At 42.8% G+C, this 25,635-nt stretch overlaps 1 long non-coding RNA gene across 1 annotated transcript in view; it reads left to right on the top strand.

Moving 5' to 3' along the window:
- Nucleotides 1-3,017: 3,017 nt before the first annotated feature.
- Nucleotides 3,018-25,635, top strand: part of LOC138948982 (uncharacterized) — a 44,410-nt gene continuing 21,792 nt past the window's right edge. Inside the window, exon 1 of the long non-coding RNA XR_011450137.1 lies at nucleotides 3,018-3,198. This is a non-coding gene — a long non-coding RNA (uncharacterized lncRNA). The remainder of the gene's footprint in view (nucleotides 3,199-25,635) is intronic.

Genomic DNA, 25,635 nt, shown 5'->3' with positions numbered 1-25,635 from the left:
ACGATGCGTAAAAATTATAAAGTGCCATCCAGGCAGATTATTTATTTCATCTAGGTATGATGAAATATCACTTGCCTTTGGGCGAGACGGAGTTGGGTTGTGGATGGGCGTGTTGTTTGGTAAATATGATTGAATGCAAGACATTTTGTACATTCGCAAAAAGCAGAGCATGTACGATCCTGATAATATATTTGATATTATATCATAATTTTCTTCCACTTTGATCTAATCTATGGTTTAAATATGTTTGATGTGTGAAAACAACAACAACAAAAACAGAAATAAAATGTGACAGGGTGAACTGTCACCTATTATAGAGTAAAGCTGTTGTCATTGTCCAGTTAGTCTTTGTTGCCGATCAGTTTGTGTGTTGTGTCTACAGTGGAACTCTTCTTGTACGACCTCTGTCACGATTTCATCTTTCGCCTGTGTACATATTTCCCCCGCGACATATACTCACAAGACTGAAATGTTGTTTCCTGGTAAAATTAAGAAGTGACATTATTTATGGACGAAAAGCATGTCAGTTTCTTGCATGTCAAGAAAATTGGTGGTAAAATGTAATAGATTTCACCCCCAAAATCGAATTCTTCGAAAACGTGTACTGAGTGGTTACGTCCCTTGAGTAAGAAGGAAAACATTTTAGGATGAATCAAATTTCTAAGTTAAATAAAACAAATTGGTTGGACAAATTTGGCCCCATGAATGTAAGGTACACAAGGTCGCTCATCAGTACTATCGAAGGGTGTTTTTTTGTTCAGTGTAGAGTTTATACTAGATCAACGAGGCCGAGAAGCGAAATATCACCACGGCGAAAGATGAAAACGTCACACCTCCACAAATCTGACAAAACAGGGTCTTAAAAGGGAGGGAGTCTTTCATTGGGGGGGTTCTTAAAAGGGGGGGTTCCACTGTATTCATTATTCTTTAAAACTAACACAACTGGTGTGCACCAGCCGTGTCCAGCTGCAAGCAATTAAGTCTCCCTTTGGGTGAGGCAATTTTCTCAATCCCTTGGCACTTGAAGTGGACAGGCCACCTGTTGTCAGCCGCATGCAACCCTGTCCGCAGGGTAGTATGATGCAATCTGACAGCCGATTGCCTCTGCAACCCTGAGGTTTGGGAAAGTGTAAAGTTGGTGTGATTTCTATGACGGCTTACTAGTGCCAAAACCTAGGGTTAGCATTTTCACGTGAAAATTAGGAATTAACAGTTATTACTAATTTTCATTTTTGCCTCATTTTCGGTCACAGTAGTCGGATTTTAAGAGTCCGCACTGAGAGGCTTCAACGTCCGGCAAACATCACGCTCTCACACTATTTCTGAAATATTTTGTAATAGAAGGCCTTATCGAGCAAGTTATCCGATGGGAAGATGCATGTCACAGTTTTCTGCAATAGCGCTTTCCATAACGTTGTTTTGGGTATCTTCAAAAAGAATAATCGACCCCGAAAACTTTCGAATCGAAGCTGTTCGTACTGAGCAGACAGACTTTTGACTCCATCGGCTGTGGTCTCACACTTTCACAGATATCTTTCAATACAATTCCTTATTCGACAAGTTGTCGGGCAGACAGCCGTACCTCATATTTGTTTCCACTATCACACTCATAAATTTGCTTTGTAGTGTATTAGTGAAGGACAATCGATCCGAAAATGTTTGAACCGAGAGAGGAAAAATGGCGGCCGGCCGGACATGTGCTAAAGGTCCGACCACTAGCAGACGGATCTCTTCTGTCGAGACTCACACTTTCACAAATATCTTTCGATTGGGCGGGGATATAGCTCAGTTGGTAGCGCGCTGGATTTGTATTCAGTTGGCTGCTGTCAGCGTGAGTTCGATCCCAGGTTCGGCGGAAATTTATTTCAGAGTCAACTTTGTGTGCAGACTCTCTTCGGTGTCCGAACCCTCCCCCCGTGTACACTACATTGGGTGTGCACGTTAAAGATCCCACGATTGACAAAAGGGTCTTTCCTGGCAAAATTGCTTAGGCACAGTTAATAATTGTCTACCTATACCCGTGTGACTTGGAATAATAGGCCGTGAAAGGTAAATATGCGCCGAAATGGCTACAATCTACTGGCCGTATAAAATTTCATCTCACACGGCATCACTGCAGAGCGCCTAGAACTGTACCCACGGAATATGCGCGATTGATTGATTGATTGATTGATTGAATTCGTTATTCAACAAGTTGTCGGACAGACAGTTGTGTGTCACGGTTATCTACACATGCGCTCATCTCTTAATGTTAATTTGCATCGGATTAAAGAACTATGGACCAGAAAAATTTCGATTTGGAAGGATGTTTCGCTCTGGCCGGTGTAACAGTCGCGCATGCGCATTGAGGCCCCACAGTCACGAGGCACATGAAAATTTGTAATTAACGAGTGAAAATTACTAATTTTTAGTTTTGACGCTAGTAAGCCGTCAGGAAGCGAGCCAAAACTGAAAATTAGACATTAATACTTGAAAATTAGTTATTAACACGTGAAAATTAGTCATAATTGTAATTTTCTCGTGAAAATTAGTAACTTTCACGGGTTAATTACTAATTTTTAGTTTTGGCGCTAGTAAGCCGTCATAGATTTCCCTTGATACTGATAGTGAGGAGGCAAAGGAGCATGTCATACATAGCTGGGCGCATAGTGGTCCCGCCCCCCTCTCCTTCTTGACTTTCCTGACCAATGAAACGTCGTATCATATTAGAATGTTGTGTTACTAATAGTTACTAGGAAGGATTATGAGTGGATGTCTGTCTGCTTCTCTAGCTAAAGTTGGATTGTGTGTGTACATGTCAGAGCCAGTGTAAAAGAGAACTTAGACGAGCCACGAGAGAGACAAAATCTGAGGTATTTTATTGAAATCTTTTTAACATACTTGTGAATGAAAATGTCATGTATATGATATATTGTCTATGTTCTGTGTTCTGTGTTCATATGACATTGCGAGTAAACTATGCGTACATATGTACAAATTATAAAGTGCCACCCAGGCAGATGATTTATATCAGGGGGAAGAATTTACCCGATGCTCCCCAGCATGTCGTAAGAGGCGACTAACGGATTCTGTTTCTCCTTTTACCCTTGTTAAGTGTTTCTTGTATAGAATATAGTCAATTTTTGTAAAGATTTTAGTCAAGCAGTATGTAAGAAATGTTAAGTCCTTTGTACTGGAAACTTGCATTCTCCCAGTAAGGTAATACATTGTACTACGTTGCAAGCCCCTGGAGCAAATTTTTGATTAGTGCTTTTGTGAACAAGAAACAATTGACAAGTGGCTCTTTCCCCGTCGCGATATAACCTTCGTGGTTGAAAACGACGTTAAACACCAAATAAAGAAAAAGAAAGAAAGATGATTTATTCAGTGGCTCTAAAAATCTTATCCTTTTTTGACAAAGTAAATATTGGAAAGAAACATTTATCTTTAAAGGGCCAGCCCCATGTAACACACGGTGTCTAAGAAAAAAAATGGGTGAAGGGTACGAGCCTGCAACTTTTAAGAAATTTTATCGTACATCTTTTATGCTCTCATTGGCACTTTCCACTTTTTTTGGTACACCGCATTAAATTTAAAATACACTGCAACTACTATAAAGTCAAAAATATAACGTGTATATGCTTTGGTTTGACGTCGGGCGGTATTTAGTCAGACCGCGAGAGAGAGTGGACATGTTTTGTAGCATGCTCCACTAACTGAGGAGACGTAGTCACCTTTGTATTGCGGCTGTAGCCACCGACCGGCTTCGGTCGGTAGGCGAAGTGGAGGAGAGAAGATCCTATAGAGAAATAAAGTTGGCAAGCGATTCACAGAGCGCGGCGCGCTGTGCAGCGCGGCGATTCACAGAGCGCGGCGCGTTGTGCAGCGCAGCGATTCCCAGAGCGCGGCTATTGCTCTCACCAGCGCAGATTGTTGACGCGCTTTATTTTTGTACATGCATGATTATCAGCAACATTTTACACTCTTTCTTTGGACACTCAAAAGCAACTTCAGGGCTACAAGACTACAAAATTGCACTTTCTGCAGACTAAATATACGCGTTCAAATCAACCGGAAAAAAACCCACTGAAAAAACGATCTGCGCATGCGCGAATTCCAAAATGGCTGCTGAAGTGTTAACTGGTGTGACACCGATTAACAGTTCCGCGGCACTGTACTCGGATAATTGTTTAAAAACGTCATCCCAGTTTAAAAACTCAGCTCCTTTCCATATAGTAGAAGCTTTCTTTCTTTCTTTATTTGGTGTTTAACGTCGTTTTCAACCATTCAAGGTTATATCGCGACGGAGGGAAGGGGGGAGATGGGATAGAGCCACTTGTTAATTGTTTCCCGTTCACAAAAGCACCAATCAAAAAATTGCTCCAGGGGCCCGCAACGTAGCACAATATATGATCTTACTGGGAGAATGCAAGTTTCCAATACAAAGGACTTAACATCTCTTACATACTGCTTGACCAAAATCTTTACAAACATTGACTATATTCTACAAGAAACACCTAACAAGGGTAAAAGGAGAAACAGAATCCGTTAGTCGCCTCCTACGACATGCTGGGGAGCATCGGGTAAATTCTTCCCCCTAACCCGCGGGGGGAATATAGTAGAAGCCATTGCAATGACATGTAGTGATATGACTGCCAAGTATTCAAGGCCGGTGTCACGAACTCGGAAAACTCTGCCTGAACAATCCTTCTCATTGCGGTCAATGCGCATGCGCTAACATGGGGAGATTAATCAGGTCGTGAACAACCTAACCCTAACCCTAACCCGAACCCTAACCCATGGTTCGATCGGTCAAAGGGTCGCATTTTGTAAGTCCAAGATTGGCGCAGGCGCATTGACCGCAATGAGGATTGTTCAGCAGAGGTATGCACGTTTTTACATCGGCGCAGCGATATATGGTGAATTCAGTTGAAAGAGTGAGAGAGAGAGAATGGAGCTCTGTTTTTCGTTTTATTGACAGTTTTATTTCTCAAATAGATCAGATGGATGTAGCTGTTGTAAACTTTGCGATTGTGAAGGAAATGTATTGGCAGAATACATCGCGCGTCGTGAATCGCAGCGCTCCTCGTAGCGCCGCGCGTTGTAAATCGCAACGCTGCACAACGCGCCGCGCGCTGTGAATCCACTTCGAATAAAGCCATGACAGTATTCTGCCATTGTTGTTGATGGCCGCAGGAGCGGCTATCTATTGGAATGCGTTCGGAGAGGTGACATGAGTCGTTTGTTACAGAGTCGTTTGTCCATGCAAGTCTCTCCGTCTCTCCCTCTCTCTGCCTTAGTGTCTGTGTGTGTATCTGTCTCTCTCTCAATCTCTTTCTCTCTCTTTGTCTCTCTCTCACCCGGTGTTCATGTAACTGTTTCTCCGTCTCGAGTCACTCTCTGTCTATCTGTCTCTCTTTCTGTCTCTCTCTCTCTCTCTCTCTCTCTCTCTCTCTCTCTCTCTCTCTCTCTCTCTCTCTCTGTTTGTCTTTGTCTGTGTCTTCCTCTGAGTCTCTCCGCCTCCAGTGTCTTTCTATGTCTGTCTTTGTCTCTGTCTCTGTGTCTCTCTCTCACTTTCTCTCTCTCTCTCTCATCTGACTCCTGGCACACAGGTCAAAGCAGAGGTGTCAGTCTTGTGTTAACTTGAGTGCACGTGTACCCAGCAGGAGGGGGGGTGATTCGGGTCAGAAGTGGGGTAAGCACTTTGGTCTTCAGTCTTTGGGTTCTTGCTTTCAGTGGAGAAGATGCCAACATGAAATTGCACTATGCTCTACTATTTATTGTCCTTGTCTATCGGACACGAAGAAGGCGAGGAGCTACAATCGCCCCAGGCTATATATAGTCTTGAGTCGAGCGTTTGAAAATGCCTGAGCCTGAAGGCGGGCGTAACTTACACCTCTTGGTATCAGCCTGCCTTAGAGATGAGGGCGACAGTTGGCCTGATGGCCAGAATAGCGCGCTGCATTTTCCTGCATAGAACTAAGACGCGTCTGCCCCGACGGTGCCTGAGCTAAACACTGGCGGGCACTGCTCACAGCCAGGCACACGGCACTGTAAACATTCCCCGTCCCTTCACCTCTCTCGCCACCATCCGCCCTACCCTTGGTCTCATGCCTGTATATACTCTTTGTTTCCTGAGCCTGGACCATTGAGACGGTTACCTCATAGATCTGTTCATTCTTCAGTTTTTCGGTGTCAACACAACCGTTCAAGTTCTAGGTCCCGTTCCCGTACCAACCAAGGACAGCTGCCACAACAATAGAACGTTGCGCAAACGGCCGTCTTTGGCATCTTTCCACAGCGTCTGACCATAGTGGCAGCCGTCCTTCGGTACGGGAACGGTGTGTGTGTGTGTGTGTGCCACGGTGTGTCACAGTGTGTGTGTACTGTGTGCCACGCGCGGTGTGTGTGTGTGTGTGTGTGTGCCGCCACTGTGTGTGTGTGCGCGCGCACGGAGTTTGCAGGTTATTGCTGATGGGGTCTATGTCGACCAAAAGAGTGGGATTCCCTGTAGGTGGAGTTCCTGGAGGGGGATTCCCTGTATACAGGGAATACCACAGGATTTAGTTCCTGTAGCGTGTCGCTGATATCGCTGAAAGTCACGTACGCTTGGCGACATCGGTAGAATTTGATGTTTTTCAATCTTTTTTGATATTTCTTAGAAATTCGAGTATGGTTTTCAAGTTTTATTGAAAAACTCCACCCTGTGGGATACAGGGAATCCCCCTCCAGGAACTCCACCTACAGGGAATCCCACTCTTTTGGTCGACATAGACCCCATCAGCGTTATTGGCACTGTTGTCAGTTTAAGACTGTAACTAATTCAGCAAATCAATCACACCGGTTGTAAACAGAAAATACCTGGCCTGATGATGGTAGCTATGTGTCTAAATCAAAGAACAAAAATCGTAAAAGCGGCCTGAGCAGATCTTTGACAGCGTACACGATTGCTTAAACGAAAAGGAGTGTATCTTTAACAACATAATCGTATATTGTTATTACAGTAAATAATTGTGTTCAATTCAGACAAAACCAGGTCCATGGCTTGTCAGTCAACAACTTGAAACCGTGGCTCCAGCCGCGTGTAAACAGAGTTGTGGCACTTAGGCATTTTTACCATGCTGTTGCTCATCAATACAAGAAACATTATTAATTTGACCCTCTGAGCCCATCCCGTAGAAACGACTTAGAAGACTTCTGAAAAACACAACAACATGTTCAAATTATTACGTCGTTCATCAAGTTACCACACCCTCCGGCTTCGCATCACGGGTTAACGTTGAGGTGATGACTTTTTCGATATTGATAAATACAAACAACAAACATGTTTGGGTCTTTATAAGTCAGTATCCGCATCTGAAGTTATTTTTCTGGAATATCTGTTTTCCTTGTCAGTAGTCATCACGAGTCAAAAGAATGACGAAATATCACTTGCCTTTGGGCGAGACGGAGTTGGGTTGTGGATGGGCGTGTGGTTTGGTAAATATGATTGAATGTAAGACATTTCGTACATTCGCAAAGAACAGAACATGTACGATTCTGATAATATATTTGATATCTTCTTCCACTTTAATCTAATATGGTTTACATATATTTGATGTGTGAAAACAACATCAACAACAAAAACAGAAATAAAATGTGACAGGGTGAACTGTCACCAATTATAGAGTAAAGCTGTTGACACTGTCCAGTTAGTCTTTGTTGCCGATCAGTTTGTGTCTATTCATTATTCTTTAAACTAAAAGTACTGTTGTGCAAACCGCCCTAATATGGCCCTTTTAGGGGTCGGCTGGGCGTTAAGCAAACACACAAACAAACTGGTGTGCATCAGCCGAGTCCAGCTGCAAACACTATACAGTCAGCCTTTGGTTGAAGCAATTTTCTTGAACCCTTGGCACTTGAAGTGGACAGGCCATCTGTAGCTGCGGCCGGGCAACCCTGTCCGCAGGGTAGTATGATGCAATCTGACAGCTAAGCGATTGCCTCTGCACCCCTGAGGTTTGGTGAAATGTAAAGTATGTGTGATTTCCCTTGATACTGATAGCGAGGGAGGAAAGGTATCCTTGGCACAAAGGGTCAAAAATCCCCAAAATAAGCCCTTAAAAAAATAAGGCTTTATTTCTGGAAATAAGCCCTTATTTTTGGAATTAAGCCCTTATTTCTAAAATAAGGCCTTATTTTCCATAATTAAGGCCTTATTTTAGAAATAAAGCCTTAAATATTTACAGCCATAAGGAAATAAGGGCATAATGAAATAAGGCCTTAATTCTGTTAAGGCTTTACTGAAATAAGGCCTTATTTCTATTATGACCTTGAACAAATAAGCCCTTAAAAAAATAAGCCCTTGAAAAAATAAGGGCATAAAAAAATCAATCAATCAATCAATCAATCAATGAGTCTTTAACTTATATCGCGCATATTCCGTGGGTACAGTTCTAGGCGCTCTGCAGTGATGCCGTGTGAGATGAAATTTTATACGGCCAGTAGATTGCAGCCATTTCGGCGCATATTTACCTTTCACGGCCTATTATTCCAAGTCACACGGGTATAGGTAGACAATTATTAACTGTGCCTAAGCAATTTTGCCAGGAAAGACCCTTTTGTCAATCGTGGGATCTTTAACGTGCACACCCAATGTAGTGTACACGGGGGGAGGTTCGGACACCGAAGAGAGTCTGCACACAAAGTTGACTCTGTGAAATAAATTTCCGCCGAACCTGGGATCAAGTCAAGTCAAGTCAAGTTTTTTATTGTTCATTACCCAGGGGCATTATAAACAATATTCGCAAATTCAAAAATGCACAAAGTACCAAGTGATCAAAAAAAAAAAACTCACGCTGACAGCGGCCAACTGAATACAAATCCAGCGCGCTACCAACTGAGCTATATCCCCGCTATAAATAAGCCCCTAAAAAAACAAGAGGCGAAGCCTTCAAGGCTCACGTAAGAAATCGACAAACAGTAACACAAACTCAATCACTCCGTCACACATACACACACACACACAGTAAGCATAGCCATAGGTGAAACTGTGCAAGAAAGCGAGACACTAGATCTGCCAACTAGTCTCGGCCCGCTCACAATAACAATGACCGAGACTTTCAGTAATTCCTTCGCGTGACGTCTAACCCTCTTACGTCATAATGTGACGTCTTCAAATGTTAAAGTTTCTATCACACACGTCAAACACTTTTGACCGAGACGTAATCTTCTTATGCGAGCTTTATCCATAGACTCGGAAATGTTAAAGTTTCTATCACACACACACACACGCACGCACGCACAGACAAAAATTAGCATCGCATAGGCTACACTTACGTGAGCCAATAAGGGCATAAAAAATAAGCCCTTAAAAAAATAAGCCCTTATTTTTCTGCGCATCCGGACATTCGAAAGCGCGCACAAACTCGGCTCTCGTTCAAAACATCCGTCATAACATCGAGCGGGCACAGCATGGATGGCTTCACGCTTTTGTGAAACGGCTCTTTTCCTGGTTGATTTACGGCACGGAGTTGCATTCAGGCCAGAAGATGACGATTTTCGACAGAGGTATGCGTGTTGGCCTCTATTCAGCTTCATGATTGGTCCCAAAAATAAGGCCTTATTTTTTTAAGCCCTTATTTTGTTAAGCCCTTATTTTTTATGCCCTTATTTTTTTAAGCCCTTATTTTTTATGCCCTTATTTTTTTAAGCCCTTATTTTTTATGCCCTTATTTTTATTAAGGCCTTACAGAAATAGGGCCTTATTTCTCGTAATGCCTTATTTTTAAATAAGGGCTTATTTTTTAAGTCCATATTTTTTTAAGGCCTTAAGGAAATAAGGCCTTAATTTGGAAATAAGGCCTTATTTGTTGGAAATAAGGGCTTATTTCAAGAAATAAGGCCTTATTTTCTTAAGGCCTTATTTTTTTGATTGTTGACCCTTTGTGCCAAGGATACAAAGGAGCGTGTCATAGCTGAGCGCTTGGTGGTTCTTTTCTAACCCCCACCCCGACGGATGTTTCGCTCTGGCCGGTGTAACAGTCGCGCATGCGCATTGAGCCCCCACAGTCACGACGCACATGAAAATTAGTAATTAACGAGTGAAAATTACTAATTTTTAGTTTTGACGCTAGTAAGCCGTCAGGAAGCGAGCCAAAACTGAAAATTAGACATTAATATTTGAAAATTAGTTGTTAACACGTGAAAATTAGTCATAATTGTAATTTTCTCGTGAAAATTAGTAACTTTCACGGGTTAATTACTAATTTTTAGTTTTGGCGCTAGTAAGCCGTCATAGATTTCCCTTGATACTGATAGTGAGGAGGCAAAGGAGCGTGTCATACATAGCTGGGCGCATAGTGGTCCCGCCCCCCTCTCCTTCTTGACTTTACTGACCAATGAAACGTCGTATTATATTAGAATGTTGTGTTACTAATAGTTACTGGGATTATGATTGGATGTCTGTCTGCTTCTCTAGCTGAAGTTGGATTGTGTGGACATGTCAGAGTGTAAAAGAGAACTTAGACGAGCCACGAGAGAGACAAAATCTGAGGTATTTTATTGAAATCTTTTTGACATACTGGGGAATGAAAATGTCATGTATATATATTGTCTATGTTCTGTGTTCTGTGTTCATATGACATTGCGAGTAAACTATGCGTACATATGTACAAATTATAAAGTGCCATCCAGGCAGATGATTTATTTCATCTAGGTAACGGGTTTTAACCGTGCAGTGGCTCTGAAATCTTATCCTTTTTGAACAAAGTAAATACTGGAAATACATTTGTTTTTAAAGGCCCATACCCATGTAACACACGGTGTCTAAGTAAAAATAGGGTGAAGAGTACGAGCCTGCACATTTTAAGAAATTTTATCGTATATCTTTTTGATGGCCGCAGGAGCGGTCATCTATTGCAATGCGTTCGGAGATCTGACATGTCTCGTTATGTTACCGTTCTCACGAGATCATCTCTGTCTCTGTCTCTGTCTCTGTCTCTGTCTCTCTCTCTCTCTCTCTCTCTCTCTCCACCGAGCTGTGCACACCTGCTCTTACCCGCTCCAGAACGTAACCAACCGTGACTTACCCTCTGACCGTCTTCCAGCTGCCCTGTGTTGGCTGAAGCGCAAAGAGTCATCACCCGTTTTGCTACAGTATCTGTGTTTCATGTGGATGTTGGTCCTCTGCATCACTGTGCTGTAGTGTAGTTGTGTTTCTGTGGTGTTTGTGTGATCCTGGAGATATTGCTCTGTGTTTCCTAGATCTCCTGTTCGCCGCGGAACGCAGACGCTTTTTTGCCTGTTTTTCGTTTTCACGTGGATCTCCTGTTCCTTGTGTTCGTGGTGTTTCCCTCAAAACCTAAACACTGTTTACCTGTGCTGTTCTTCAGTGCGCCTGGATTCCGTCTGATTCCCTTGACCTTGTGCCTGTTTGTGCCTGTTTGTGCCTGTTTACGTGGTGTTGTATTCGGGATCTCACGGAGTGGAACAACGCATTGAAGTTAAAGTCAGTAAGCCAAGCTAGAACCTTTCTATCCTCTCTCTGACCTCATAGTCTTCCGTTTTGTGTGTGTTTGAGTGTTTGTTTTTCGTCCCCGAAGCCGTGCCCGTGGGGTCAGGCCTCAATCCTGTTGTTGTTGTTTGTTGCAGTTATTGCTTGATTTACTCATTTAGTCCCGTATTCTTTATCAGACATCCCTTTATTTCGTTTATTTTGTCATTGTTTTGTTATTTTGTTTTCTCATTTTCTCGTCTAACATGTATGTGTATATGTTTTTCCTCACGCCTATCTCCGCTTTGTGTTTAGGTCAGAAGAAGGGGGTGTAACGAACCCAACTCTTGTCTGTTAATTGTTCTCTTTAGTTCCGCTCTGCTAGGCGCATGGTTGACGCGGGTCCTCTCGCATCATCTTCTCCTCCCGGAGGCCGGATGGTGGTTACTCAACCTGATGCTCCCGAACCAGACGTTTCTGGCGAGGGAACAAAAGGTTGGGTTTGGCAATCTCCCACAGAGTAGCAATCCGTTTCCGGCGCCTCCAGCACGGAGCGCAGACCCCACGGGGCGCGGCGCGAGCATGCGTAACAATGCGAACCCCACATCAGACGCATTTGATAAGAGAAAGAAAACAAAAACCACTGGTGCAGCGCTTCTCCTTGAAAGCAACACCCTGAACCGCGGGAGACTGTCCTTACCTCCCTTCCAAATTTGGACAAAGGATACCCGCAAGGGTATTTTGAATCCCCAATTAGCCACTCACGCTCACCCTGCAAGCGTCCACGTACTGAGAGCGTCTGCTCAGATCAGCCTCATTGTCAGTCTGACTCTACCTCAGAGACAACGGACAATGAGGTGTTTCACACAGCCCGCAAACGCAAAAACCGCTCGCATAAACAAAAGACAGCCGAACCGGAACTGTCGGTCAAGACTTCTGCTCAGACAACCGTCACTCCTTTTGTGGCTCCTGTGAGGCGCTGTGTCAAGTGCAACCGGTTCGGGCATTCGAAAGACCAGTGCCGATCCAAAGCCCACGTCTGTCCCAGATGTGGGTCTAAGGACGGCCACCCTGTCAGCTCTTGTACCAACCCCAAACACTGCATTAACTGTCTCGGGGATCACTCGGCGGCTTACCTAGGGTGCCCCGAGTACAAACTCAGACAACGGGCAAACAAAATCAGGGCCTGCTCTTACATTCCTTTCTCACAAGCTTTGATAAGAGCCAAAAACGAACTTCTCACAGAAAATGAAACTAAACTGATGGCCAAACTGACCTTCCTATGATACATGATGACTTTTACAGAAGAAAAGAGTCCCTCAAACCCACATTTGCATCCATTGCAAACCCCAAATCATTAGGGGAAGCAGTGAACAAACAGGATTCTCATTCAAGACCAGCTCCTAGACGTCGCCTTTCATATAAATCCACTGTTACCACCAAAAAAACAAAGGCTCTACCTGACGAACAGTCGCAGGCTCTCCACAAAAAAAATCACTAAAGACAAAGCAGAACTCCTAAAACAAAAGGCGCGCCTTACAGCCACAAAACACAAACTAGCTCAAAAGCAAGAAGATGAAATTGCACAGAAGGTGCTGACAAAAATTGAAGCCAGCATTGGCCAGCAAATCTCCCTGGCCATTGAACAGGACAAAATGAAAAGAAACCAAGCAGAGCTGAAACTGGCCACTCTTGCTATGGAAAAAATCCGCACTAGACAGGCAAGTCCTGAAAGAGAAGACCAGGGGCTGCATTGTTTGCTGGGGCAAATAATGACTGTAATTGTCGATGCCCAGTTCAAACAAAACCCTGGTTACCTCCTGGAATGCATGTCCAAGGTATACAAAAACCTAACCGGCAAGAATGTGACTCTTAAACAACCAAGCCCCGCTCTCCTCACTCACCACACTAGGTGTCAGAGATCTTACAGAGACTGAAATAGTTGGCCTTGGCAAGGCAATGCAAAATGTATAATGGATATGTTCAAAGTGAAAACACAGACATACATGTCTCTTGTGATTCTTCTGTTTGAGACGGTTACCTCATAGATCTGTTCATTCTTCAGTTTGTCGGTGTCAAAAGTTATACCCCCATTCCACACAACCGTTCTTTGTCCCGTTCCCGTACCAACCAAGGAATGCTGCCACAACAATGGAACGCTGCGCAAACGGCCGTATTTTGGCATCTTTCAGCAGCGTCTGACCATAGTGGCAGCCGTCCTTGGTCGGTAAGGGAACGGGACCTAGAACGGATGTGTGGAATGCGAACACTGCTCGCGAACAACATATGGGAGATAACTCTGTATTCTTGCTTTGATAGATTCGCGTAGGACTTTAACGTCCCGCGGTCAGAGAGATAACTCGCGATAGCCGTTGAGCGATGATGATCAGAATGGCATTTTGCCATGCTGTTACTAATACTAGAAAACTATTTCCAGGCGAAAGTCGGTCACTCGTTCATCATTGAGTCGCAGTCAGCCATTAGAAAGACCTATTTTCAATTAAGCGCTAATCAGACAAGTATTGGCAATGCCGCGGTGGGTTAGACGGTTAGTGTTGTTGTTGTGATTTTCATTAAAGGGGCTGTCATGGTGTTAGTGGCTGCACTGATGCACATAATAATCTTATTTCGTACAGTTAGTTATATTGTAATTGCCAGTCTTCAGAGAAATATGCAGACAGACACACCGTTTCTTACATGTAGCCGTGTGGAGATTTCACGGCAAAATGTATTGTTCCTCTGTTTCAGTCCCTACCCCAATTATCTCCCTTGACCAAGGATGCGTGTATGTCTTTGTTACTGTGGTGTCGCCCTTGTATTTAGGAGGCTGCGTCGTAGTTGGTTGATTTATTTTATCGTCCCATTCCCATTCACGCAGAATGAAACTGAACGCACTGCATTCTTTTCACCACAACACAGTTAATTAAGTTACCAAATCTGTCCTCGAAAGTTCTGTTCACAGGTTAAAGCTGCAGAACTAGTTCACACTATAACAATAAGATTATCCATCGCAGAACACCGGTCAGTTTCACTGCTAAACACACACTGAAGTCCTTTGTACTGGAAACTTGCATTCTCCCAGTAACTTGAGGTCATATATTGTACTACGTTGCAAGCCCCTGGAGCAATTTTTTTATTAGTGCTTTTCTGAACAAGAAACAGTTAACAAGTGGCTCTATCCCATCCCCCCCCCCCTTTCCCCGTCGCGATATAACCTTGACTGACGGTTGAAAACGAAGTTAAACACCAAATAAAGAAAGAAAACGGTCTACACCACTAAGTCACTGGTCACAATGTTAAAAACCCCCGCTGTCGGAGCTGAACGCGTACGCAACATTGCGGATTAAACCAATTACCGCTTGTACAAAATCAAACAACCACGACGCAGCCTCCTAAATGCGACAAGGGCGACACCACAGTACAAAAACATCCACGTATCCTTGGTCAAGGGAGATAATTGGGATAGGGACTACAACAGAGGAGCAATATATTTGCCGTGAAATCTCCACACGGCTACCCCCAAGGCATGGTTAAGCCACATGTCTAGACAGAAGAGTTTCCAGGAGTGGACGAGGGGGATCATTTAGCAGGGACTTGGGGTAAAGAGACAGGATTAAGGACAGAATCCCAAAATGTAATCTGCCCAACGTCTGGTAGCTCCTCAGGGGCTGGGGGCGTCACATGCCGATGCTCTTCCTCTGTGAGCTGCTGTTGCAACAGCTCTTAAAAGGCACAGTACGCCTCCCGCAAACCATCACAGATACTATCAGGCTTTTACACACAGTACAAACACCCTTTCATTTACCGCTTTTGAACATCCTAGGTGCCCTACGTAAAGAGCGATCAATTTTCAAAGAATTAATTTTGCGGATTGTCTGATAACAAAATCGGAAAAAATTTTGGCGCTAGACCTAACTTTTAAAATCTAAATAATAAATTGACAGCTTGTTACACAAACATTCTTAAATCATAAAAGAATTCTTTTTTTTTATCAAGACAAGATCAGTACAATTCGAAGTTTGGAAAGTTTGAAAAAAGAAAAGCCCGGAAGCAGCTGGTCACGCAAGGTCGTGGTTCTCTTAGCAGACGACGGTAATGCCTATGGCCAGTTTCCTCTGAACAGTCAAAAGCCATCGCTAGAGTTCGTGTTCGTTCAGTCGTTTGGTGCGTTTAGATTCAGAGGTACATAATGACGTGCTATTGTAGATATGCTTACAGCGAGTCGCATTGGAAATCACAAACTGACAACTACATTGTGAAAACAAGTCGCGTAAGGCGAAAATACGGGCTTACTGTCAGGTCTAAATGCCTATGTTGGACATGAGTTGGTTTATACGATGGGGAAAAATGAAAAAGAAAAAGAAAAACTAATCTGTTCAAATATCACCTCTTCGCACTTGGAAAACTAATCGCTATCCGGCTGAGTTGACGCATCTCTTATTCCATCTGAAAACGTCCATCCTGTAGCTGTTGTAAGCCTCCTGTAAACCATCACAGATACTGTCAGGCTTTTACACACAGTACAAACACCCTTGAGTACGACAGCTTGACTAAATGTTGCGAGTCTTCCCGAAAAAAACCTATCTACTACCCATTATTTATTATTTGATGCCTCTAATTGTTTAAAAAAACAAAACTTTTATCTCCTAACTCAAGTAAAGAACACTTTAATGTGCGAGAGGTTATTTAATTAAGACTCGTAGCCGTTCTCTATTTATGCATTTGACGGTTTGTGCAGCCATATTTGGGTTTCTTCCACTTTAAGTTAATGTCGAATTGCACAACTACTTTAATTCGTCACAACACTTTAAGTGACTGCGTACATGTACACAATAACAAAACATATATATAAGTAGGTCGGAAGTTGATTGCATTTGACAGACACATTAAGCAGAGACCCTCCTGTCAGTTGCTGAATGAAAATCAATACCTATGATTATACTTATTGTTTCAGAAACAAAGGAAAAGTGGAGTGTAAACTTTAGTGTTGCAAACCATGTAGCAGACCTACAGACAGACCATTCCAGGGAACAGACCGATCGTGCCAGTGACTGTGAAAAATGGGCGGATTTTTGACGAAAAGGTAATATTGTGCTTAATATGCAATGATGCGTGAGAATGACTTCTAACTTAGTGCTTGCTATCCGTATACCTGTATATATATGTACATATATATATATATATATGTAATAAACAAACCCTTTTCGGATGAAGGGACTTAAAAACCAACCACTATTTAGATGTGTGATGATCTTAGCAATGTCTTGCTTGTTTGATTGATTTTCTTTAAAATGTAATGTATGGATTAGAGCATGATGTTGAGAAAGTGCAAGCTGCACTATACCTTTTAACTCACATCAATTAACTCGCAATTTACCTCAATGCAATGCATTTTGTGTACATTATATATGTATGTGTTTTCACTTTAGTTTTCTGTTAAAATGTAGAATTTTAGTTTTTCTATTTTCTATTTTTTATCTTGTATTTTTATTTCATTTTTGTAGTTAGTCCCTCTTTAGGGCAAGGGCTGGATGTAAAAAAGCAGACCACTGCTTAATCTACTACCCTCGTTAAATAAGGAATTGTCATTGTCATTGTCATTATACCTTTAGCGTTAACAACTGTGTCAGTAGATAATTTGTATAATATGTAGGACATGAGTGACACTTGCACGATGTAAACATCAAGCATGTGAATGAATGCAAATGCGCTAGTACGCTATCATCATACAGGAACAAACACAACTCCAAATGTAGGTTCCCTCCACTGTCATAATTATACAGTTACAATAAACATACACACAAATACACACAATCATGAACATAAATGTTAGGTATTCAAAAATTGGGTACTCACAGGTTTGGATGCAAAAACAACTCGAGATTACAATCTCGTGCACAATTTCACTAACAAAACCCAACGTCCTTCACTTATCTAGAAAAATACACAACCAGTCCGTGAACTCACAGGCACACGATATCTACTTTACTGGTATCCAATCACGGCTCGTGTGTCGTCAGAAAAAAACCATTACAGTTCATATTCCGGCAGACTCAAATCACCGTCTGCTCTGCCTACTAAACACTCATCATATCTTATGTACTTAAGATCTTATAGACATATTTTAACTCTGTTCATACACAGAATTACACAGCGTCTATGGCCGTTCACTAGGAAATGTATCTGAATACTAATTCCTTCCACTGGCGACCTCGGTCTACTCAGTTCTTTTCGTCCTGTGACCTCTATGGTCCAACTATACGGACAACCATAACCTTGCAATAACTTCGCGAAATCCCGTCGAATTTCAGCTATGCTGGTCTAGAGTTATGATACTTCGGCGGCTTCTCGGTCCTTCACACTTGTCATCTGGCCGCTATCTCCCTCTCAGACCGGTTATACGACGCACTGCACAACATAAATAGCCTCGGACATCTTGTCTTAGATATCTGTCTGCTATGTTTACAGTTTACAGTGTTAGTCGATTCAACTTATGCGATAAACACTCTAGCGATATTCGAATGCTTATTCCATTTACCTGTTAAGTGCTTTCCTGTCGCATCTATCCGGGCTTCCTTCCTCCCGGCCGCCGGATTACTTGGACAACCCCTCAATGTCCAAGGACAGTGGTAAAGTGTAACAATACCCTAGTTGCGATTTACAACATCAACCGTGCTATTTCCGGTCAGTGAGCTGAACTCACAGTGCGTGCAACACACTTTGCTATGTCACGCTATATCTCTGGTTAGCGCTCTAAAAGCGTGGAGGATATCACTGTCAAACTTTGCCTGTTACAGTGTTATTCGTGATTTCTTTCACAAAGCACATCAGGGGCGGACCTAGGGGGGGGTTCCTGGGTGCCCGGAACCCCCCCCCCCCCCCCCCATCCGTTTTTTTTTTTTTAGTAAAAAAATAAAGCGCTTTTGCTTTCCTTCCTTCCAAATGCAACATGCTTGAAACTTGACGAGAAGGTGCACATATTTGTACACGCATATTTACTGAATAGATACCTTGTTATCTTCCAGGAGAGGCCTCCGATTGACCTAAAAAAATAAAATTCCTTGAGCATCAGGGGGGCTTCGCCCCCCAGACCTCCCAACAGGGCTTTGCCCCTGGACCCCACCAGGGCCTGAGCGGCCCCTGGACCCCTGCTCCAATTTAGAACCCCCCCCTTATCCACAACTAGGTCCGCCCCTGCACATGGTGCAAAAATGGTGTCCACGGGCTATACAGCGGCTTCTGACTCGAAGGTTCGTCATAGTAGCAGACATACCGACAGAGAGACAGAGACAGAGACAGACAGAGACAGACAGACAGGCAGACAAAGTGTCACTACACTGACATACACACACACACACACACACACACACACACACACACACACACACACACACTGACTGACACACCGTGACACACACACAGACATGCACAGACAGACACATGCACGGCGTTCGCACACACACCGTGACACACCGCGGCACACACACACGCACACACACACACTGACCGTGACACACAGGCTCACACGCGTATATAGACTGAATTGACATCTACGGTGTTGTAAAAGGCTGAGGGAGCGGCACAGTATGCCCCAAAAAAGTGTATACATTAGCATAAAACTATTCATGCACTAATCAACCAACCAATCAACGAAACTGAAACAAAAGAGTTGAACAAGGACACGTGCGCACAGTAGTTATACAATGTAGACGGTATTCGTTTTGTTGTGTCGTTTGCCGTGTCAGTGTCAGTGTGGAAACTGACCTTGGCCGTTACATTTGTGTTAATGATTTGATCGCTACCGCTATAATGATTGCAGAACGGAGTGTGTGAGTTTTGATGTGTACGATTTCATTGTAAAAGGTATGTCTCAGTATACCTGTTATTGAGACAAACAACACGAACGCAAAACTGTCATCCAGTTTTCCATTATAAATATATAAATGTTTAAAAACTAAATCCATAGAACCGGTATTGTGCGTTTATGTGTAACTAGATGATTACCCGCTTCGCCGGGAAGAAGTAGAGGCGAATACCAGGCTGCGCCTGGGACCCGGCTTTGCCGGGTGTACGCCGGCTTCGCCGGAAGGAAAGAAGATAAACGCACAAAACACTGGAGACCTTCTAAAAATAGTAACGTGCAGTGACCTTCTAAAAATAGTAACGTAGTAACGGAAATATGGATTGACACCACACGGAGGAAGGGAGATAATCGCGGCTGAAAACACTGGAGAAGATACACACCGGTGACACTGTGACGGTTCCCCTACGCTTTGTGTTCGGTGCCCTGACCCTTTGTGTTCGGTTCCCACTCGGTTCCCACACGCCAAAATTCGCGGACAAAACATCCATTTATGGTAGTATTACGCAATGTTGCTCTCTGAGAATGGTCTTGTTAGATCTGTGAGTGTTTACACTACATGCCTAGGTGCTGTTGGATTGAAGGTTTTTGATATTTTAGCCGTTATTAGGTAGAATGCCTTCCACTTTACTGCAAAACTGCATAATTCGTAGCATCGGCAAGAAATATCCTACCAAAAAATGCCTGCTTGGAACTGTCGTTGGTCCAGCAAAAAGTTCAACATGTCTGTAGCAGACAGCCCAAGTTTCAAGATTGTAGGGCCATCCAAACAGCCGTAATAATAAAAACAACAAAAGTAGTCAGTGAAATTGGCTGTGTTCGGTCCCCACACACTTTTGTGACGTAGGCGTGACGGTTCCCATAATTCATTGTGTCGGTCCCCACTTTCTGTGTCGGACCCCACTTTCGACCTAATTTCTCTGTGACGGACCCCACAACCAGCCTATTTTGTGTCGGTCCCCACACCTTCTTGGATTTATGACTTGCCGGTTACTTGTATCATTGTATTCATTGAATCTAATTGTCTCGGAGTTATTTTTCAACAAAAACCGGCAAGGCAGCACCTTTTGTGATACCAAGTAAGTCAGATGACATCAGTATGTGAGTGTGTGTGTGTGTGTGTGTGTGTGTGTGTGTGTGTGTGTGTGTGTGTGTGTGTGTGTGTGTGAGAGAGAGAGAGAGAGAGAGAGAGAGTGAGAGAGAGAGAGAGAGAGAGATTGACACCTTTCCAGATCACTGACTCCGGTTATGCGACACTACCGCGAGCGTCACTACTGCGTGTCACACTACGGCGAGTACGACACTACCGCGTGTAACACTACCGCGTGTCACACTACCGCGAGTACGACACTACCGCGAGTATAACACTGCTGCGTGTCACACTACCGCGCGTACCACAACCGCGAGTACCATAACCGTAGAGAGAACGCATGCAAACTTACTTCTTGTGAGTTTGTGTTCTAACGGCTTTGATTGGAAGCAACCCATTGTATATGTATTCTGATAGTGTGTTCTGATCGTTTTGAGTTCTTGGTTAGCATGACAAACATTGAATTAGTGTTCAGAGAACAGACCAGGCCTTTTTATATTTAGTCAAGTTTTGACTAAATATTTTAACATCGAGGGGGAATCGAAACGAGGGTCGTGGTGTATGTGCGTGTGTGCGTGTGTGTGTGTGTCTGTGTGTGTGTCTGTGTGTGTGTGTGTGTGTGTGTAGAGCGATTCAGACTAAACTACTGGACCGATCTTTATGAAATTTGACATGAGAGTTCCTGGGTATGAAATCCCCGAACGTTTTTTTCATTTTTTTGATAAATGTCTTTGATGACGTCATATCCGGCTTTTCGTGAAAGTTGAGGCGGCACTGTCACGCCCTCATTTTTCAACCAAATTGGTTGAAATTTTGGTCAAGTACTCTTCGACGAAGCCCGGGGTTCGGTATTGCATTTCAGCTTGGTGGCTTAAAAATTAATTAATGACTTTGGTCATTAAAAATCTGAAAATTGTAAAAAAAAATAAAAATTTATAAAACGATCCAAATTTACGTTTATCTTATTCTCCATCATTTGCTGATTCCAAAAACATATCAATATGTTATATTTGGATTAAAAACAAGCTCTGAAAATTAAATATATAAAAATTATTATCAAATTTTTTTTTTCGAAATCAATTTAAAAACACTTTCATCGTATTCCTTGTCGGTTCCTGATTCCAAAAATATATAGATATGATATGTTTGGATTAAAAACACGCTCAGAAAGTTAAAACGAAGAGAGGTACAGAAAAGCGTGCTATCCTTCTTAGCGCAACGAATACCCCGCTCTTCTTGTCAATTCCACGGGCACTGCCTTTGCCACGGGCGGTGGAGTGACGATGCTACGAGTATACGGTCTTGCTGCGTTCAGTTTCATTCTGTGAGTTCGACAGCTACTTGACTAAATATTGTATTTTCGCCTTACGCGACTTGTTGTTTTATATTTCAAGGAAACATTTCAACCTTTGCCTTCAGCCATGGAAGTCATAAAATGACACGCGGTAATGTTATACTCGCGGTAGTGTGACACGCGGTAGTGTTATACTCGCGGTAGTGTCGTACTCGCGGTAGTGTCGTACTCGCGGTAAGTTCTGTTTCCGTACCCGCGACAGCGGCAGCGACAAAAGAAAACGCGCGCAAACGCGTGACGTGTTTCCGTACTTGCGTTTTAAACATGCGGTAAAATCTGTAAACTCCCGCGTTGCCGCGCGACAACGCGAAAAAATCGCTCCAGGACCCTTTCAAAAAAATCGCGTCGCTTGCCGCTTGTCGCGCCGCTAACGCGTCGCGCGTGTGGAAACACTCCTGGTCATTTTCTATGTGCTTGATTTTCGTCGCACCGCTGGAAAAACGCTATCGCGGGTACGGAAACACAACTTTAGTGTGAGACGCGGTAGTGGTACTCGCGGTAGTGACGCTCGCGGTAGTGACCAGCACCCGATCACTCCACATAAACGCTGGTTCTGGTTGCATTGTGCCGCTGACATACAGCTAATAGGATTTTTACACCCCCGGTATAGGGGTGTGTATAGGTTTCACTCGATGTGTTTGTGTTCGCAAGTAGATCTCAAGAATGAACGGACCGATCGTCACCAAACTTGGTGAACAGGTTCTATACATTCCTGAGACGGTCCTTACAAAAATTGGGACCAGTCAAACACACGGTTAGGGAGTTATTGGTGGATTAAAATTATACAAGGCCTGGTATAGACGGACACCCCCGTTGGTCAAAGGGAAATAACCATTCTCACTGCCACCAACTGAGAAGGTTATTTCCCTTTGACGGGGGTGTAGTTCCTATCGGAGGAATTTCTTGTTTTAATCCTTTTGTGGTATTGCTGATGATGCTGAACATGTATTTTACTAGTTTACCAATATGTATCTTTGACCCTGATAGCCTACGAAAACGGAGCAATCATGGCCCAACATTGGCCCAATGCTGAATTTATTGGCGCGGTGTTGAGCCTTAGTCGGGCCGTTGTCGTAGGCTGTCAGGGTTTATGTAGCCTTGTTCCATTGTATTCTGACTGTCATAAAGTAATTAATTTTAAGAGAAAGCAGTCATGAACACAAGGAGCTGGGAAAAGTTGCCTCTTACAACAAGCGTGGATAAAGACACATACTTGACACAGGCAAGTACTCTTTATATTTAGTCAAGTTTTGACTAAATATTTCAACATCGAGGGGGAATCGAAACGAGGGTCGTGGTGTATGTGCGTATGTGTGTGCGTGCGTGCGTGTGTGTGTGTGTGTGTGTGTGTGTAGAGCGATTCAGACTAAACTACTGGACCGATCTTTATGAAATTTGACATGAGAGTTCCTGGGTATGAAATCCCCGAACGTTTTTTTCATTTTTTTGATAAATGTCTTTGATGACGTCATATCCGGCTTTTCGTGAAAGTTGAGGCGGCACTGTCACGCCCTCATTTTTCAACCAAATTGGTTGAAATTTTGGTCAAGTACTCTTCAACGAAGCCCGGGGTTCGGTATTGCATTTCAGCTTGGTGGCTTAAAAATTAAATAATGACTTTGGTCATTAAAAATCTGAAAATTGTAAAAAAAAATAAACATTTATAAAACGATCCAAATTTACGTTTATCTTATTCTCCATCATTTGCTGATTCCAAAAACATATAAATATGTTATATTCGGATTAAAAACAAGCTCTGAAAATTAAATATATACAAATTATTATCAAATTTTTTTTTTCGAAATCAATTTAAAAACACTTTCATCTTATTCCTTGTCGGTTCCTGATTCCAAAAATATATAGATATGATATGTTTGGATTAAAAACACGCTCAAAAAGTTAAAACAAAGAGACGTACAGAAAAGCGTGCTATCCTTCTCAGCGCAACGAATACCCCGCTCTTCTTGTCAATTCCACGTGCACTGCCTTTGCCACGGGCGGTGGAGTGACGATGCTACGAGTATACGGTCTTGCTGCGTTGCGTTGCGTTCAGTTTCATTCTGTGAGTTCGACAGCTACTTGACTAAATATTGTATTTTCGCCTTACGCGACTTGTTTTATATTTAGTCAAGTTTTGACTAAATATTTTAACATCGAGGGGGAATCGAAACGAGGGTCGTGGTGTATGTGCGTGCGTGCGTGTGTGTGTGTGTGTGTGTGTAGAGCGATTCAGACTAAACTACTGGACCGATCTTTATGAAATTTGACATGAGAGTTCCTGGGTATGAAATCCCCGAACGTTTTTTTCATTTTTTTGATAAATGTCTTTGATGACGTCATATCCGGCTTTTCGTGAAAGTTGAGGCGGCACTGTCACGCCCTCATTTTTCAACCAAATTGGTTGAAATTTTGGTCAAGTAATCTTCGACGAAGCCCGGGGTTCGGTATTGCATTTCAGCTTGGTGGCTTAAAAATTAATTGATGACTTTGGTCATTAAATATCTGAAAATTGTAAAAAAAAATAAAAATTTATAAAACGATCCAAATTTACGTTTATCTTATTCTCCATTATTTGCTGATTCCAAAAACATATAAATATGTTATATTCGGATTAAAAACAAGCTCTGAAAATTAAATATATACAAATTATTATCAAAATTAAATTGTCCAAATCAATTTAAAAACACTTTCATCTTATTCCTTGTCGGTTCCTGATTCCAAAAACATATAGATATGATATGTTTGGATTAAAAACACGCTCAGAAAGTTAAAACAAAGAGAGGTACAGAAAAGCGTGCTATCCTTCTTAGCGCAACTACTACCCCGCTCTTCTTGTCAATTTCACTGCCTTTGCCATGAGCGGTGGCCTGACGATGCTACGAGTAAAATGGCATTGCGTTTCATTCTGTGAGTTCGACAGCTACTTGACTAAATATTGTATTTTCGCCTTACGCGACTTGTTTTTTTTTCAATCACCACTAGAAGTCCCTGGGCAGCATTTTGCTCTGAAAACTGAATCTCACATACGACAGGTGGATCTTTTATTTTAAAAATGTGCCAAATTGCATATCTCCAAGGCCGTAAGACTAAGAGTAGATATTGGGAAGGCCAGTTCAAGAAGGTGTGGGTGGATCAACACATAATTTGCTGGTATACTGGGAACCGTCCCAGAGATAAATAATGTTATATATTATTTGTGGCATAAACTAATAAAGTTAGTCTCTCTCTCTCTCTCTCTCTCTCTCTCTCTCTCTCTCTCTCTCTCTCTCTCTCTCTCTCTCTCACACACACATACACACACATACTGATGTCATCTGACTTACTTGGTATCACAAAAGGTGCTGCCTTGCCGGTTGTTGCTGAAAAATAACTCCGAGACAATTAGATTCAATGAATACAATGATACAAGTAACCGGCAAGTCATAAATCCAAGAAGGTGTGGGGACCGACACAAAATAGGCTGGTTGTGGGGTCCGTCACAGAGAAATTAGGTCGAAAGTGGGGTCCGACACAGAAAGTGGGGACCGACACAATGAATTATGGGAACCGTCACGCCTACGTCACAAAAGTGTGTGGGGACCGAACACAGCCAATTTCACTGACTACTTTTGTTGTTTTTATTATTACGGCTGTTTGGATGGCCCTACAATCTTGAAACTTGGGCTGTCTGCTACAGACATGTTGAACTTTTTGCTGGACCAACGACAGTTCCAAGCAGGCATTTTTTGGTAGGATATTTCTTGCCGATGCTACGAATTATGCAGTTTTGCAGTAAAGTGGAAGGCATTCTACCTAATAACGGCTAAAATATCAAAAACCTTCAATCCAACAGCACCTAGGCATGTAGTGTAAACACTCACAGATCTAACAAGACCATT

The sequence above is a fragment of the Littorina saxatilis genome, linkage group LG15 (genome assembly GCF_037325665.1).
Source record: "Littorina saxatilis isolate snail1 linkage group LG15, US_GU_Lsax_2.0, whole genome shotgun sequence".
Taxonomy (NCBI): Eukaryota; Metazoa; Mollusca; class Gastropoda; order Littorinimorpha; family Littorinidae; genus Littorina; species Littorina saxatilis.
The sequence above is the reverse complement of the archived record's forward strand: the minus strand, read 5'-3'. Positions and strand labels throughout refer to the sequence as shown.